This window comes from Hylobates moloch, unplaced genomic scaffold (genome assembly GCF_009828535.3).
Source record: "Hylobates moloch isolate HMO894 unplaced genomic scaffold, HMol_V3 SCAFFOLD_5, whole genome shotgun sequence".
NCBI lineage: Eukaryota > Metazoa > Chordata > Mammalia > Primates > Hylobatidae > Hylobates > Hylobates moloch.
In genome coordinates, this window is record NW_026652280.1 from 133,652,744 (window position 1) to 133,671,090 (window position 18,347).

At 40.4% G+C, this 18,347-nt stretch overlaps 1 protein-coding gene across 2 annotated transcripts in view; it reads left to right on the forward strand.

Moving 5' to 3' along the window:
* DIPK1A (divergent protein kinase domain 1A) overlaps positions 1–18,347 on the forward strand; it is a 124,519-nt gene that overhangs the window by 59,095 nt on the left and 47,077 nt on the right. The gene's annotated exons all lie outside the window — the stretch shown is intronic.

Here is an 18,347-nt window from a genome sequence, read left to right on the forward strand (position 1 = left end):
CCCAGAGGAGTTCAAGACAAGCCTGGGCAGCATAGCAAGACCCTGTCTCTACAAAAAAATAAAAAGTAAGCCAGACGTAGCAGGGTACACCTGTAGTCTTAGCTACTCAGGAGGATGAAGTGAGGGGATCCCTTGAATCTAGGAGTTCAAGGTTGCAATAAGTTTTGATTGTGCCACTGTACTCTAGCCTGGGCCACAGAGCAAGACCCTGTCTCTAAAAAAGTTTTTTTAATTAAAAAAAAATTAAGGCACAGAACATTTCCATCTTCCTAGAAATTTCTCTTGTGACCCTTCCCAGTCACTTTCCAAAGCAACCGCTGATCTGATTCAATTTTTTAAATGTTTTAATGTATTTTTAAGACAATACTGCAGAATAAAACACAAAAAGATGCTCTAAACCTTAAAAATAATTTATTGGTAGTATTCAAGTGGAGCTGCTCTAAAATATAGGACCTGCGGCATGTGATGATTAACTTTAGTTGCCCTGTTTTGTTCAACTTTAAAATTTTTACTTAGCATTATGGACTGTGCTATGGCAACATCTTCCCATCTCCTTATTATATTATTTCCCCAATTAACTTGTTTAAATCATACCTTAAGACTCCAGCAATCGGCCGGGTGCGGTGGCTCATGCCTGTAATCCCAGCACTTTGGGAGGCTGAGGCAGGCGGATCACGAGGTCAGGAGTTCGAGACCAGTCTGGCCGACATAGTGAAACCCTGTCTCTATTAAAAATACACAAAAAATTAGCCGAGTGTGGTGGTGTGCACCTGTAATCCCAGCTACTCAGGAGGCTGAGGCCGGAGAATCGCGTGAACCCGGGAGGCGGAAGTTGCAGTGAGCCAAGATCGTGCCACCGCACTCCAGCCTGAGCGACAGAACAAGACTCTGTCTCAAAAAAAAAAAAAAGACTCCAGCAATTAAAAATATTGATTCGAAATTTTAAATTATTTTGTCATTCATTTGAATATTAAACATTTAAAGAACTTAACTGAACCCAGACACTGACTTCTTTTGTTTATTTATAGGATAGGTACAGTAGAGGCAGTGAAATGTGAGCTTGTTTATAATGGTCCACAATGGATTCAGTTCTAATTCAGAGGTACAATCTTTAAGGATAAGAGGTAATTTAGGCTCTCATGCAGGTAGCTCAGCCCTGTCATTTACAGGTAGGCTGGTTTTAGGTCCATAGATTCTCTACGGAATTCCATGGCATCGTGAAAAGAGCAAGAGTGCTAGATATTACACTTACCTGGGAGAAACAAACACTACCAGGCCCCACATACTGTGCCTTTTTTTCACTCATCTGCATGCTTTTTTGACTGTGCATCTCTACTGGGAAATTTTTTGAGTATATCCCCCAATGTAGGTATCATTGTATTCATATTATATGCCTTATCATACTTATATAAATAGGAATTTTAAAATATATATTTTGTCCATGATTTAATTTAAATTTTATATCTGCATTTTATTGATGAAGACACTAAAACTGAAAGAAGTTTAGTAACTTACTCAAGGTCACGTAACTTACTATTTGGGTGATAGTTGACAAATTCCAAACCATTTTGGGGCCTCATTTATAAAGTTATTCCAACTATGTTATCTTCAAGGCCTCTTCTAGCCCTTAACAACATGTGCTTCTATGCTAGCTAACACTCATCTGTCTAAGACTTAGTCTCTGATTTAATATTTCTTTGCAGATATGGCCCTATTATCCATATATTAATGGCTAGTAATGTTAGGAAATAGTGGGTGGAAGAAGAGAAACTTACATTTAAAACAGTATCAAGCTAGCTTGTTCTTTGGTATAATTTTTTAAATCCTTCACAGAAATAGAAAAAAAATCCTAAAATTTATGTGGAACCACAGAAGACCCAGAATAGCCAAAGTCATCCTGAGCAAAAAGAACAAAACTAAAGGAATCACATTACTTGACTTAGAATTATACTACAGAGCTATTATAACCAAAACAGCATGGCACTGACATAAAAACAAGCACAGAGACCAAGGGAACAGAATAGAGAACCCAGAAATAAATATATACATCTACAGTGAACTCATTTTTGACAAAGGTGCCAAGAATATACATTGGGGAAAGGACAGTGTCTTCAATAAATAGTCCTGAGAAAACTGGATATCCTTATGCAGAAGAATTAAACTAGACCCCTATCTCTCACCAAAAACAAAAATCAAATCAAAATGGATTAAAGACTTAAATCTAATACCTGAAATTATGAAACTACTACCAGAAAACACTGGGAAAATTCTCCAGGAAATTGGTCTGGGCAAAGATTTATTGATTAATACCCTGAAGTACAGGCAACCAAAGTGAAAATGGACAAATGGGATCACGTCAAGTTAAAAAGCTTCTGCACACCAATGGAAACAATCAACCAAGTGAAGAGACAACCCACAGAATGGGAGAAAATATTTTCAAATTACCCATCTGACAAAGGGATTAATAACCAGGATATATAAGGAACTTAATAGGAAAAAAATCTAATAATCTGATTTTAAAATGGGCAAAAGATCTGAATAACGTTTCTCAGAAGAAAACATACAAATGGCAGTCAGGTATATGAAAAGGTACTTAACATTGCTGATCATCAGAGAAATGTATCTCACCCTAGTTAAAATGCCTTCTGTCCAAAAGACAGGCAATAATGAATGCTGGCAAGGATGTAGATAAAAAGGAACCCTTGTATGTTTTTGGTGGGAATGTAGATTAGTACAGCCACTATAGAGAATGGCATGGTTGTTCCTCAGAAAACTAAAAATAGATCTACCATATGATCCAGCAATCCCACTGCTAGGTATACACCCAAAAGAAAGGAATTAAGTATATAAAATAGGTTTCTGCATTCCCATTAGATTGTAGCACTATTCACAATAGCTAAGATCTGGAAGCAACCTAAGTGTCCATCAGCAGATGAACAGATAAAGAAAATGTGGTGCATATACACAATGGAGCACTATTCAGCCATAGGAAAAAAAATGAGATCCTGTCATTTACAACAACATGGATGGAACTGGAGGTCATTATGTTAAGTGAAATAAACCAGGCATAGAAAGACAAACTTCACATGTTCTCACTTATTTGTGGGAGCTAAAAATTAAAACAATTGAACTTGTAAAGAGTAAAATGATGGCTATTAGAGACTGGGAAAGGTAGTGGGGTGGACGGGAAGTGGGGATAGTTAATAGGTATGAAAATATAGTTAGAATGAATAAGATCTAGTATTTGTTAGCACAACAGAGTAATTATAGTCAACAGTAATTTATTGTACATTTAAAAATAACTAAAAGGGTATAATTGGAATGTTCATAACATAAAGAAAAAATAAATGCTTGAGTTGATGGATACCCCATTTACCCTGAGTTGATTATTATTCATTGCATGCCTGTACAAAATATCTCATGTACCTCATAACTATATACACCTATAATGTACCCACAAAAATTAAAAAATTAAGAAAAATTCCATTGCCATCTTTTGCTTATAGGTATATGCTGCATATTTAAGAGATTTATAGCAACATTCACTTAAAACATAATTTAGAAGATACCCATTATCCTAAACACCATAGGTAATTCTATCAGTATATTTTCATGAGGATCTTTGGGTAATTATTTTTCAGCATTTTCCCATATGGCAAGGTGAAGCCTATTATTTTTCTAAGTACTTGTGTTGCTGTAAATAACCACCAGTGTGGAAGGTGCCTCAATTCCCTGCAATGCCACAGCAAAAACACTTTTATTTAGAAATAGCCTCAGTGCAATTTCTTTGTAAGTCAGCTGTTTCCTTCTAAGTAAAAATTGCTTTGATCGAAAGATCTGTCATTTGTCTCTGAAACATTTTCTATAAGTTTTGTTTTGGTTTTAGCCTTCTTTGGAATTTAAGAGAGAAATGAGAAGACAATTTTGGATTAACACCTGTCTGAGAAATTCCAAAATTAGAAATGGCCATCTGGTTTACATGTTTTGCAAAATAGGGTTTTACCATTCCAAAGAGATTTTTAGGCTCTTCTAAAAACTGCTGCAGCTATCAACATTTTACTATCAAACTGAAAAGAGAATAGTTAAATAGGTGTTGGTGATGTTCATTCTAAGAAGGAAAGCTACAGTAACAACCTTTCTCTGTTCTCTGAGACACTTAGATGGGCAGTTTAAGGCCATATTTCTCATTGCTTGGGCCCACATAACCTGACGGCCTATCTTAGATTTCACTGTTTTAATTATTTTAGGTCAAGCCCAAAGAATTCAAACTTGGTAGCTCTTACGATACCTGAATTTGACCCAGGTCATCCCTATGTTGAGAGTTCTTTAGGTTTTGACTAGCTCTCCTGCCTCCTATAATCACTTTGACATGCATTTCCTAGATAAATTCCTGAAATTCTGCATTTTAGAAGTTCTGAGTCGGTCATTCACCAGCTCTTATCAGTGCCTCACAGGTCTAAGTTTAACTGGACTTTTACCAGAGTTAGTACTTAACATTAAGAGAGCATATTTTCAAAAATGTCAAGGCCACTGTCAAGGAAATGAAACTAAAACTGTAATTGCCTATAGAATAGGATGCTGGAGAAGGTAAAATGCAGTGAATGTTAATTGTTACAAGCATTTTAGAAAACAGTGTAACATTAGGCTGGGCACAGTGGTTCACCCCTGTAATCCCAGCACTTTGGGAGGCCAAGGTGGGAGGATTTCTTGAGCCCAGGAGTTCAAGACCCGCCTGGTCAACATGGCAAAACCCTGTTTCTACAAAAAAATACAAAAATTAGCCTGGAGTGGTGGTGTGTGCCTGTAGTCCCAGCTACTTGTGAGGCTGAGGTGGGAGGATCACCTGAGGTCCTGGGAGGTCAAGGCTGCAGTAAGCCACTGCATTCCAGCCTGGGCAACAGAGTGAGACCCTGTCTCAAAAAATAAAGAAATAAAAAGAAAGCAGTGTAACATTATGTTTCAGAAATTTTTAAAACTGCAATGCCTACCCTTTGACCTAAGAATTTTACTTACTGAATATCTCTCCCGAGGAAATAATAAAAAACTCAGGCACACTCCAAGTGACATCAGCAAGATGGCCGACTAGAAGCCCCTCGTGGTCATCATCCTCACAAAGAACCAAAACAATGGCTAAACCACATTTTAATGAAAATAACTGAAGGAGAGTACTGGAGTATATTGGAGAAATCAAAGAAACAGGTGAGCACAGGAACTTGGTAGGGCCACATAGAGAATGGAAGGAAACACCGTCCTCCACCACCCCATCCCCCAGTCAGGATCAGCTGGAAACCAGGGGAAATTTCTCCCTACAGTGAGGAGGTAAGCAAGAGGATCTTAGCAACTCCTATCAACACCTTGGCCAACTATAGACCTCACCACTAGGGTCCCCTGCAGTTTTCACAGACACTAAGGCCAGCTGAGGGAGCCACCTAGAGTCCACATAGCTATGGTCTCCCCAAAGACGAAGAAGTAGACACTGTGCTCCACTCCTTGTGGGCCTCGTGGCTACTGCACTATGCCATCTTGGAACCGGTACTTTGTCTGGAGTGTGTCTTCCTCCATGGTTGAGTAGCCACAGCTCCCCTTCATCCCTGAGGCTGAGCCACTGCTGAACTACCCCAGCCCAGTGGCCACACATCTCCAAGCCAAGCTGTGATTAGCTTTTACACTCTTCCCTGTGGGGACAAGTGGAGGTGGAGCTACTCCGCCTACCCTTTACCCTGCACTTTGGGCCACAGCTGAAGTAGTAACCTGTCTCTTGGGAAAACAGTACTTAGGCTGCTCAGGCCTCCCCAGTGCCTAAGTTGAAGCAGCACTCTGCATCCCAGAAAACAATGCCTTGGCTGCCCAGAGTGGTCACACACCTCAGTACCTAAGGTGAAGTGGCATCCTGCATCCCAGGGAAATGGTGCCTGGGCTTCCGAGAACATTCACACACCGCCCTCCCGTCCCCCCTACCAGCCAATCTGAGCTGAAGTGGCACTTCACCCCCTAGGTAATCAGTACACTGGCTAAGCTGAGCAGCTGTGCATCCCAGGGCTGAGCTGATGTAATATCCTGTGTCCTAGGGAAACAGAGCAGTGGCTGAGCTGAGACATCCCACCTTATAAGCTAAACAACTTTAGTACCCTGCTTCCCTGGAACTGGACTAGCTCCCTAAAGTCTCAGCTGCTGATACCCCTCTCCTTGGGGTATATAGTCATTGCTGTGCATTCCCTGCCTCCCAGGGCCCAAACAACAGCTGTGTTCCATTATTCTGGGATATTTGCTGCCACTGCACCTGGCATCACAGAATCTGAGATACTTCCAAATCCCACCATCTCAGGGTATACAGTCAGTACTACACAGTGCCTCATCCCCTGGGACCTGAGTTGTTACTGAGCTGTATTGGCTCAGGTTTCCAAATTGCAGCCATACCCTGCTCCTGAACCCCACATCTCCAAAGCACCTCTTCCTCCCCAGAGTGGGGTCAGTGCTATACCCTGACCCCTAGGGGTACCTTCACAGCTACAGCCTAGCTCCATGGGCCCAAGCTGCTAGGGAGTACTTCACAATCACAGATCCTAGCTCAGTGGGCAGCCTACATCCAACCTGCCACAGAAAATGAATCTGTGCCCCAAGACCCAGCTGCTACAATAGGTTGGCAAAACCCTGCACTTAGGACCCTGGCCTCACAGCTGCTCTGAACAACTGCTCCCAGAACCCAGCACTGCTACAGCTGCTTATAGGCCATGTCAGACCTGACACCAAGAAGGATCCCCTCAGCTAAGTCTCCCCATTGTGAGGAAAATAAGAATAGAAAGACCCCAAAGGCCCTTGATACTGAGGACATTAACAACGTATGCTGCCACCCTGCCACAACCACAGACTTCTATAGCCTATACCATTGAGGTGTCCGCAGTTATTGCTAACATTGAACACAGCTGAAGAAGCTACACAGAGACTGTACCACTACACTTATCTGGACAGAGTCATTGTACTCTTCCCAATCAGCACACTAAGTTCCAACTATGAGTGAAAGTTTTTCTCTATGAAAACCACTTTAGAAAGTTTTCAAGAGGCAGTTGTTGCTCCAGCTGCACAAACATCAACACGTGGACATAAAAAACATGAAAAAGCAAGGAAAGCTGAAGAAAAGCAAGGAAAGCCAGTTTTACCAAGCCAGGATCTGTGAGTATGATATACCCCTTAGCAGCTTGGGTCCATGGGGCTAGGTTGTAGCTGTAATTCTACCCTAGGGGGCAGGGCACAACACTGGCCACACACTGGGGAGGAAGGGGTGCTCTGAAGATTTGGGCCTCAGGAGTAGGGTAGGGCTGCAGTTTGGAAACCTGACACTGCCAAAGGAACATAACTCTCTAGTGACAGACCCCAGTGAAAAGGAAATCAGTGAATTTCTAGAAAAGGAATTAAAAATAATGATCTTAAGGAAACTCATTGAGATACAATACAAGAAAATACAGATAGACAATGAAATCAGGAAAACAATTCATGGTATGACCAAGAAATTCAACAAAGAGATAGAATCATAAACAAGAACCAAACAGAAATTTTGCAGCTGAAGAAGTTGATGAATGAAATAAAAAATACGTTAGAAAGTTTCAACACCAGACTTGATCAAGCAGAAGAATCTCTGGATTTGAGGGCAGATCATTTGAAATTACCCAGTCAGGGGGAAAAAAAAGTAAGAATGAAAAACAGTGAAGAAAGCCTACAAGACTTATGGGACACCATTAAGTGAACAAATATTTGTCTTATGGGAGTTTCAGAAGGAGAAAAGAAGGGAAAAGGTGTAGAAAACCTACTTGATGAAATAATAGCTGAAAACTTCCCAAGACTGAGGAGAGGTATAGACATCCAGATCAAGGAAGCTCAAAGATTAAACCCAAAATGATCCTTCCTGAGGCACATTACAGTCAAATTGTCAAAAGTCAAAAACAAAGACAGAATTCTAAAAACTCCAAGAGAAAAGTGTCAAGTCACATATAAGTGAACCCTCATTAGACTAACAGCAGATTTCTCTGCAGAAACCTTATAGGCCAGGAGAGAATGGGATGTGCTGAAAGAAAAAAAAAATAGCCAGCCAGGAATACGACACCCAGCAAAGCTATCCTTCAGAACTGAGGGAGAAATAAAGTGTTTCCCAGATAAGCAAAAATAAAGGGAATTCAACACCACTAGACCAGCCTTACAAGAAATGCTTAAGGAAGTCTTATCTCTGGAAGTGAAAAGATAATCATCACTATGATGAACACACAAAAATAAAAAACTTGTAGAGCACATTCATGAAGGAGAACAAGAAAAGAATCAAACCATAGCACTACAAAATACCACCAAATGACAATGATAAACATTAAGAGAGGAAAAAAGGGACAAAGGATATACAAAACAACAGAAAACAATTAATAAAATGAAGAAGCGAGTTTTCCCCATCAATAATAAGCTTTAAGAGAAACAGATTAAATCCCCCACTTAAAATGTATAGACTGGTTGAATGGATGAAAAAGTCACTACCCAGCTATATGCTGCCTATAAGAAACTCACTTCAATCGTAAAGACGCATATAGACTGAAAATGAAGGGATGGAAGATGATATTTCACACAAATGGAACCTAAAAGTGAGCAGAAGTAGCTGTGCTTGTGTCAGATAAAACAGACTTTAAGTCAAAAACTATACAAAGAGGCAAAGAAGGTCATTATGTAATGTTAAGGGGATCAATTCAGCCAGAGGCTATAACAATTATAAATATATATATGAACCCAACACTGTAGTACCCAGATATATATAAAGCAAATCTTATTTGATCTAAATGGAGAGGTAGACTCCAATACAATAAAAGTTGGGGGTTTCAGCACTCCACACTCAGCATTTGGATAGATCATCTAGACAGAAAATCAACAATAGAAATGAATATAAAGTACATTTTAGGCCAAGTGCAATTGCTTATGCCTGTAATCCCAACACTTTTGAGAGGCTGACATGGGAGGATATTTGAACCCAGGAGTTTGAGGTCAGCCTGGGCAACATAGGGTGACCCCCATCTATACAAAAACATTAAAAGCAAAATAGTCAGGCATGGTGGCACATGTCTGTGGTCACAGCTACTCCGGAAGGTGAGGCAGGAGGGTTGCTCGAGCTCAGGAGGTCAAGGCTTCAGTGAGCCATGATTGTGCCAGTGCACTCCAGCCTGGGTGACAGAGTGAGACCCTGTCTCTAAATAAGACAGGCTCATACCTGTAATCCCAGCACTTTGGGAAGTCAAGGCAGAAGGATCACCTGAAGCCAAGAGTTTGAGACCAGCCTGGGCAACAAAACAAGACCTCATCTCTACAAAAACAGTAAACAAATAAAAATCAGCAAGGTATGGTGGTTCACACCTATAGTCCCAGCTACTCAGGAAGCTAAGATGAGAGAATCTCTTGAGCCCAGTAGTTCAAGGCTGCAGTGACTATGTTCATACCACCACACTCTATCCTGGATGACAGGGTGATATGTTTTGTGATGTGGCTTGAATGTTTGTCCCCTCCAAATCTCATGTTGAAATGTAATCCCCAGTATTGGAGATGGGGTCTGGTGGGAGGTGTTTGGATCATGGGGGTGGATCTCTCATGAATGACTTAGTACCATCCCCTTGGTAATGAGTGGGTTATTGCTCTGAGTTCATGTGAGATCTGGTTGTTTAAAAGTGTGTAGCACTTCCCCCTTCCCCCATTGCTCTCTTCACCATGTGACAGGCTGGCTCCCTGTCACTTTCACCATGACTGTAAGTTGCCAGAGGCCCTCATCAGAAGCTGAGCAGATGTTGGCACCATGCTTCTTGTACCTTGTACAGCCTGCAGAACCATGAGCCAATTAAACCTCTTGTTTTTTTTTGTTTGTTCGTTTTTTGCTTTTTTTTGAGATAGAGTCTCGCTCTGTTGCCTAGGCTGGAGTGCAGTGACACAATCTTGGCCCACTTCAACCTCCATCTCCCAGATTCAGGCAATTCTCCTGCCTCAGCCTCCCAAGTAGCTGAGACTACAGGTGCACACCACCATGCATGGCTAATTTTTGTATTTTTAGTAGAGATGAGGTTTCACCACATTAGCCAGGCTAGTCTTGAACTCCTGACCTCAAGCAATCCACCTGCTTTGGCATCCCAAAGTGTAAACCTTTTTTTTTTTTTTATAAATTATCTAGCCTCAGGTATTCCTTTATAGTGACACAAAACAAATTAATACACCTTGTCTCTTTAAAGAAAAAAGGAACTTCTGATATTGTACAAACAGGAAATTAAACAACATGCTCCTGACTGACCAAGGGTCAATGAAGAAATGAAAAAGGAAATTTTTTTTTATTATACTTTAAGTTTTAGGGTACATGTGCACAACGTGCAGGTTTGTTACATATGTATACATGTGCCATGTTGGTGTGCTGCACCCATTAACTCGTCATTTAACATTAGGTATATCTCCTAAAGTTATCCCTCCCCTCTTCCCCCACCCCACAACGGGCCCCAGTGTGTGATGTTCCCCTTCCTGTGTCCATGTGTTCTCATTGTTCAATTCCCACCTATGAATGAGAAATGCAGTGTTTGGTTTTTTGTCCTTGTGATAGTTTGCTGAGAATGATGGTTTCCAGTTTCATCCATGTCCCTACAAAGGACATGAACTCATCCTTTTTTATGGCTGCATAGTATTCCATGGTGTATATGTGCCTCATTTTCTTAATCCAGTCTATCAGTGATGGACATTTGGGTTGGTTCCAAGTCTTTGCTATTGTGAATAGTGCCACAATAAACATACGTGTGCATGTGTCTTTATAGCAGCACGATTTATAATCCTTTGGGTATATACCCAGTAATGGGATGGCTGGGTCAAATGGTATTTCTAGTTCTAGATCCCTGAGGAATCGCCACACTGACTTCCACAATGGTTGAACTAGTTTACACTCACACCAACAGTGTAAAAGTGTTCCTATTTCTCCACATCCTCTCCAGCACCTGTTGTTTCCTGACTTTTTAATGATCGCCATTCTAACTGGTGTGAGATGGTATCTCCTTGTGGTTTTGATTTGCATTTATCTGATGGCCAGTGATGATGAGCATTTTTTCATGTGTCTTTTGGCTGCATAAATGTCTTCTTTTGAGAAGTGTCTGCTCATATCCTTCACCCACTTGTTGATGGGGTTGTTTGTTTTTTTCTTGTAAATTTGTTTGAGTTCATTGTAGATTCTGGATATTAGCCCTTTGTCAGATGAGTAGATTGCAAAAATTTTCTCCCATTCTGTAGGCTGCCTGTTCACTCTGATGGTAGTTCTTTTGCTGTGCAGAAGCTCTTTAGTTTAATTAGATCCCATTTGTCAATTTTCCTTTTGTTGCCATTGCTTTTGGTGTTTTAGACATGAAGTCCTTGCCCATGCCTATGTCCTGAATGGTACTGCCTAGGTTTTCTTCTAGGGTTTTTATGGTTTTAGGTCTAACATTTAAGTCTTTAATCCATCTTGAATTAATTTTTGTATAAGGTGTAAGGAAGGGATCCAGTTTCAGCTTTCTACATATGGCTAGCCAGTTTTCCCAGCACCGTTTATTAAATAGGGAATCTTTCCCCATTTCTTGTTTTTCTCAGATTTGTCAAAGATCAGATGGTTGTAGATAAGTGGCATTATTTCTGAGGGTTCTGTTCTGTTCTGTTGGTCTACATCTCTGTTTTGGTACCAGTACCATGCTGTTTTGGTTACTGTAGCCTTGTAGTATAATCTGAAGTCAGGTAGCGAGATGCCTCTAGCTTTGTTCTTTTGGTTTAAGACTGACTTGGCAATGTGGGCTCTTTTTTGGTTCCATATGAACTTTAAAGTAGTTTTTTCCAATTCTGTGAAGAAAGTCATTGGTAGCTTGATGGGGATGGCATTGAATCTATAAATTCCCTTGGGCGGTATGGCCGTTTTCACAATATTGATTCTTCCTACCCATGAGCATGGAATGTTCTTCCATTTGTTTGTATCCTCTTTTATTTCATTGAGCAGTGGTTTGTAGTTCTCCTTGAAGAGGTCCTTCACATCCCTTGTAAGTTCGATTCCTAGGTATTTTATTCTCTTTGAAGCAATTGTGAATGGGAATTCACTCATGATTTGGCTCTCTGTTTGTCTGTTATTGGTGTATAAGAATGCTTGTGATTTTTGCACATTGGTTTTGTATCCTGAGACTTTGCTGAAGTTGCTTATCAGCTTAAGGAGATTTTGGTCTGAGACGATGGGGTTTTCTAGATATACAGTCATGTCATCTGCAAACAGGGACAATTTGACTTCCTCATTTCCTAATTGAATACCCTTTATTTCCTTCTCCTGCCTGATTGCCCTGGCCAGAACTTCCAACAATATGTTGAATAGGAGTGGTGAGAGAGGGCATCCCTGTCTTGTGCCAGTTTTCAAAGGGAATGCTTCCAGTTTTTGCCCATTCAGTATGATATTGGCTGTGGGTTTGTCATAAATAGCTCTTATTATTTTGAGATACGTCCCATCAATACCTAATTTATTGAGAGTTTTCAGCATGAAGGGTTGTTGAATTTTGTCAAAGGCCTTTTCTGCATCTATTGAGATAATCATGTGGTTTTTGTCTTTGGTTCTGTTTATATGCTGGATTACGTTTATTGATTTGCATATGTTGAACCAGCCTTACATCCCAAGGATGAAGCCCACTTGATCGTGGTGGATAAGCTTTTTGATGTGCTGCTGGATTCGGTTTGCCAGTATTTTATTGAGGATTTTTGCATCAATGTTCATCAGGGATATTGGTCTAAAATTCTCTTTTTTTGTTGTGTCTCTGCCAGGCTTTGGTATCAGGATGATACTGGCCTCATAAAATGAGTTAGGGAGGATTCCCTCTTTCTCTATTGATTGGAATAGCTTCAGAAGGAATGGCACCAGCTCCTCCTTGTACCTCTGGTAGAATTTGGCTGTGACTCCATCCGGTCCTGGACTTTTTTTGGTTAGTAAGCTATTAATTATTGCCTCAATTTCAGAGCCTGTTATTGGTCTATTCAGGGATTCAACTTCTTCCTGGTTTAGTCTTGGGAGGGTGTATATGTCGAGGAATTTATCCATTCTAGATTTTCTAGTTTATTTGCGTAGAGGTGTTTGTAGTATTCTCTGATGGTAGTTTGTATTTCTGTGGGATCGGTGGTGATATCCCCTTTATCATTTTTTATTGTGTCTATTTAATTCTTCTCTCTTTTCTTATTAGTCTTGCTAGTGGTCTATCAATTTTGTTGATCTTTTCAAAAACCCAGCTCCTGGATTCATTGATTTTTTGAAGGGTTTTTTGTGTCTCTATTTCCTTCAGTTCTGCTCTGATCTTAGTTATTTCTTGCCTTCTGCGAGCTTTTGAATTTGTTTGCTCTTGCTTCTCTAGTTCTTTTAATTGTGATGTTAGGGTGTCAATTTTAGATCTTTCCTGCTTTCTCTTGTGGGCATTTAGTGCTATAAATTTCCCTCTACACACTGCTTTGAATGTGTCCCAGAGATTCTGGTATGTTGTGTCTTTGTTCTTGTAGGTTCAATGAACATCTTCATTTCTGCCTTCATTTCGTTATGTACCCAGTAGTCATTCAGGAGCAGGTTGTTCAGTTTTCATGTAGTTGAGTGGTTTTGAGTGAGTTTCTTAATCCTGAGTTCTAGTTTGATGGCACTGTGGTCTGAGAGACAGTTTGTTATAATTTCTGTTGTTTTACATTTGCTGAGGCATGCTTTACTTCCAACTATGTGGTCAGTTTTGGAATAGGTGTGGTGTGGTGCTGAAAAGAATGTATATTCTGTTGATTTGGGGTGGAGAGTTCTGTAGATATCTATTAGGTCTGCTTGGTGCAGAGCTGAGTTCAATTCCTGGGTGTCCTTGTTAACTTTCTGTCTTGTTGATCTGTCTAATGTTGACAGTGGGGTGTTAAAGTCTCCCATTATTATTGTGTGGGAGTCTAAGTCTCTTTGTAGGTCTCTTGAGGACTTGCTTTATGAATCTGTGTGCTCCTGTATTGGGTGCATATATATTTAGGATAGTTAGCTCTTCTTGTTGAATTGATCCCTTTACCATTATGTAATGGCCTTCTTTGTCTCTTTTGATCTTTGTTGGTTTAAAGTCTGTTTTATCAGAGACTAGGATCGCAACCCCCACCTTTTTTTGTTTTCCATTTGCTTGGTAGATCTTCCTCCATCCCTTTATTTTGAGCCTATGTGTGTCTCTGCACATGAGATGGGTTTCCTGAATACAGCACACTGATGGGTCTTGACTCTTTATCCAATTTGCCAATCTGTGTCTTTTAATTGGAGCATTTAGCCCATTTACATTTAAGGTTAATATTGTTATGTGTGAATTTGATCCTGTCATTATGGTGTTAGCTGCTTATTTTGCTCGTTAGTTGATGCAGTTTCTTCCTAGCCTCAATGGTCTTTACAATTTGGCATGTTTTTGCAGTGGCTGGTACTGGTTGTTCCTTTCCATGTTTAGTGCTTCCTTCAGGGGCTCTTTTAGGGCAGGCCTGATGGTGACAAAATCTCTCAGCATTTGCTTGTCTATAAAGGATTTTATTTCTCCTTCACTTATGAAGCTTAGTTTGGCTGGATATGAAATTCTGGGTTGAAAATTCTTTTCTTTAAGAATGTTGAATATTGACCCCCACTCTCTTCTGGCTTCTAGAGTTTCTGCCGAGAGATCAGCTGTTAGTCTGATGGGCTTCCCTTTGTGGGTAACCCAGCCTTTCTCTCTGGCTGCCCTTAACATTTTTTCCTTCATTTCAACTTTGGTGAATCTGACGATTATGTGTCTTGGAGTTGCTCTTCTCAAGGAGTATCTATGTGGCGGTCTCTGTATTTCCTGAATTTGAATGTTGGCCTGCCTTACTAGATTGGGGAAGTTCTCCTGGATAATATCCTGCAGAGTGTTTTCCAACTTGGTTCCATTCTCCCTGTCACTTTCAGGTACACCAATCAGACGCAGATTTGGTCTTTTTACATAGTCCCATATTTCTCGGAGGCTTTGTTCATTTCTTTCTATTCTTTTTTCTCTAAACTTCTTTCCTGGCTTCATTTCATTCATTTGATCTTCCATCATGGATACCCTTTCTACTAGTTGATCAAATCGGCTACTGAGGCTTGTGCATTCATCAATAGTTTTCATGCCGTGGTTTCAGCTCCATCAGGTCCTTTAAGGACTTCTCTGCATTGGTTATTCTAGTTAGCCCTTCGTCTAATCTTTTTTCAAGGTTTTTAACTTCTTTGCCGTGGGTTCGAAATTCCTCCTTTAGCTCAGAGTAGTTTGATCGTCTGAAGCCTTCTTCTCTCAACTCCTCAAAGTCATTCTCCGTCCAGCTTTGTGTCATTGCTGGTGAGGATCTGCATTCCTTTAGAGGAGGAGAGGCGCTCTGATTTTTAGAGTTTTCAGTTTTTCTGCTTTGTTTTTTCCCCATCTTTGTGGTTTTATCTACCTTTGGTCTTTGATGATGGTGACGTACAGATGGGGTTTTGGTGTGGATGTCCTTTCTGTTTGTTAGTTTTCCTTCTAAGAGTCAGGACCCTCAGCTGCAGGTCCATTGGAGTTTGCTGGAGGTCCACTCCAGACCCTGTTTGCCTGGGTATCAGCAGCGGAGGCTGCAGAACAGCGGATATTGGTGAACAGCAAATGTTGCTGCCTGATCGTTCCTCTGGAAGTTTTGTCTCAGAGGAGTACCCGGCCGTGTGAGGTGTCAGTCTGCCCCTACTGGGGGGTGCCTCCCAGTTAGGCTACTCGGGGGTCAGGGACCCACTTGAGGAGGCATTCTGTCCATTCTCAGATCTCAAGCTGTGCGCTGGGAGAACCACTACTCTCTTCAAAGCTGTCAGAGAGGGACATTTAAGTCTGCAGAGGATTCTGCTGCGTTTTGTTTGGCTATGCCCTGCCCCCAGAAGTGGAGTCTACAGAAGCAGACAGGCCTCCTTGAGCTGCGGTGGGCTCCACCCAGTTTGAGCTTCCCGGCCGCTTTGTTTACCTACTCAAGCCTCAGCAATGGCAGGCGCCCCTCCAGCCTTGCTGCCACCTTTCAGTTTGATCTCAGACTGCTGTGCTAGCAATGAGCGAGGCTCCGTGGACGTAGGACCCTCCGAGCCAGACACGGGATATAATCTCCTGGTGTGCCATTTACAAAGACTGTTGGAAAAGCGCAGTATTAGGATGAGAGTGACCCAATTTTCCAGGTGCCATCTGTCACCCCTTTCCTTGGCTAGGAAAGGGAATTCCCTGACCCCTTGTGCTTCCCAGGTGAGGCGATGCCTCACCCTGCTTCAGCTCACGCTCAGTGCGCTGCACCCACTGTCCTGCACCCACTGTCCGACAGTCCCCAGTGCAATGAACCCAGTACCTCAGTTGGAAATGCAGAAATCACTGGTCTTCTGCGTCGCTCACACTGGGAGCTATAGACTGGAGTTGTTCCTATTCAGCCATCTTGGCTCCACCCTGAAATTTTTTAATTTATTGAAAGAAATGAAAATAGAAACACAATATAACAAAATCTGTGGGATACATCAGATTAAGAGGGAAATGTGTAGCAATAAACACCTACATCCAAAAAGTAGAAAGATTTTAAATAAATGAATTAACAATGTATCTCAAGGAGCTAGAAAAGCAAGAATAAACCAAACCCGAAATTAGAAATAAATAAATAATAAAGATCAACTAAAAAAAAAACACAAAAGATCAACAAAATGAAAAATTGGTTTTTCAAAAAGACAAACAAAATTGGTAAACCATTAGCTGGACTAACCAAGAAAAAAGAGAAAATACCTAAATAAATAAAATCAGAAATGAAAAAGGAGATATGACAACTGATAACACAGAAATACAAAGTATCATTAGAGACTTTGTATCATGAAGAACTATACACCAACAAATTAGAAAACTAGAAGAAATGGATAAATTTTTGGACATATACATTCTACCAAGATTGAACCAAGAAGAAATAGAAAACATGAACAGACCAATTACAAGTAATGAGATTGAATCTATGAATTTGTAATAAAATGTTTCCTATCAGAAAAAGTCCCAGGACCCAATGGCTACACTGCAGAATTCTACCAAACAATTAAAGAACTAATACCAATTCTCAAACTCTTCCAGAAAACTGAAAAGAAGGGCATTCTTCCAACTCGTTCTATAATGCCAGTGTTACTTCAATACCAAAACCAGACGAGGACTCCAGAAAAAAAGAGAACTATAGGCTAATATACCTAATGGACATAGATGTAAAAATCCTCAATAAAATACTAACAGACTGAATCCAGCAGCACACTGGAAAAATAATTTACCATGATCAAATGGGATTTATTCAAGGGATGCAAAGATAGGTCAACGTACACAAATCAGTAAATATGATACATCACATTAACAGAACCAAAGACAAAAACCTTATGGTCATTTTAATAAATACCAAAAACTATTCAATAAAATTAAACACCTTTTCATGATGAAAATTCTCAACAAATTGGATATAGAAGGAAAATACGTCACCATGATAAAGGCCGTATATGACAAACCCACAGCCACATGACACTGAACAAGGAAAAGCTGAAAGCTATTTCTCTAATATCTGGAACAAGACCAGGATGCCCACTTTCACCACTTTTATTCAACATAGTACTGGAAGTCCCAGCTAGAGCAATTAAGCAAGAGAAAGAAAGAAAGGGCATTCCAGTTAGAAAGGAGGGAGTTACATTGTCCCTGTTTGCAAATGACATAATCTTATATATAGAAAACTCTAAAAGCTCTACCAAAAAACTCTTAGAACTAATCAATGAATTCAGTAAAGTTGCAGAATACAAAATCAATATACAAAAATCAGTAGCATTTCTGTATATCAACAATGAACTAGCAGAAAAAGAAATTATGAAAGAAATCCCATTTACAATAACTACCATAAATAAATAAATACATAAAACCTAAGAATAAATTTAAGGAGGTGAAAGATCTCTACAAGGAAAACTATAAAACACTGATGAAAGAAATTGAAGAGGACACACAAAAACATGGAAAGACAGCTGGGCATGGTGGCTCACGCCTGTAATATCAGCACTTTGGGAGGCCAAGGCAGGCACATTGCTTGAGCTCAGGAGTTCAAGACCAGCCTGGGCAACATGGCAAAACCCTGTCTCCACCAAAAATACAAAATAATTAGCCAAGCATGGTGGCACATGTCTGTAGTCTCAGCTACTTGGGAGGCTGAGGTGGGAGGATTGCTTGAGCCCAGGAGACAGAGGCTGCAGTGAGTTGAGATTATATCACTGCACTCCAGCCTGGGTGACAGAGTGATACCCTGTACAATTGTCAATTTAAAAAAAAAAAAAAGGAAAG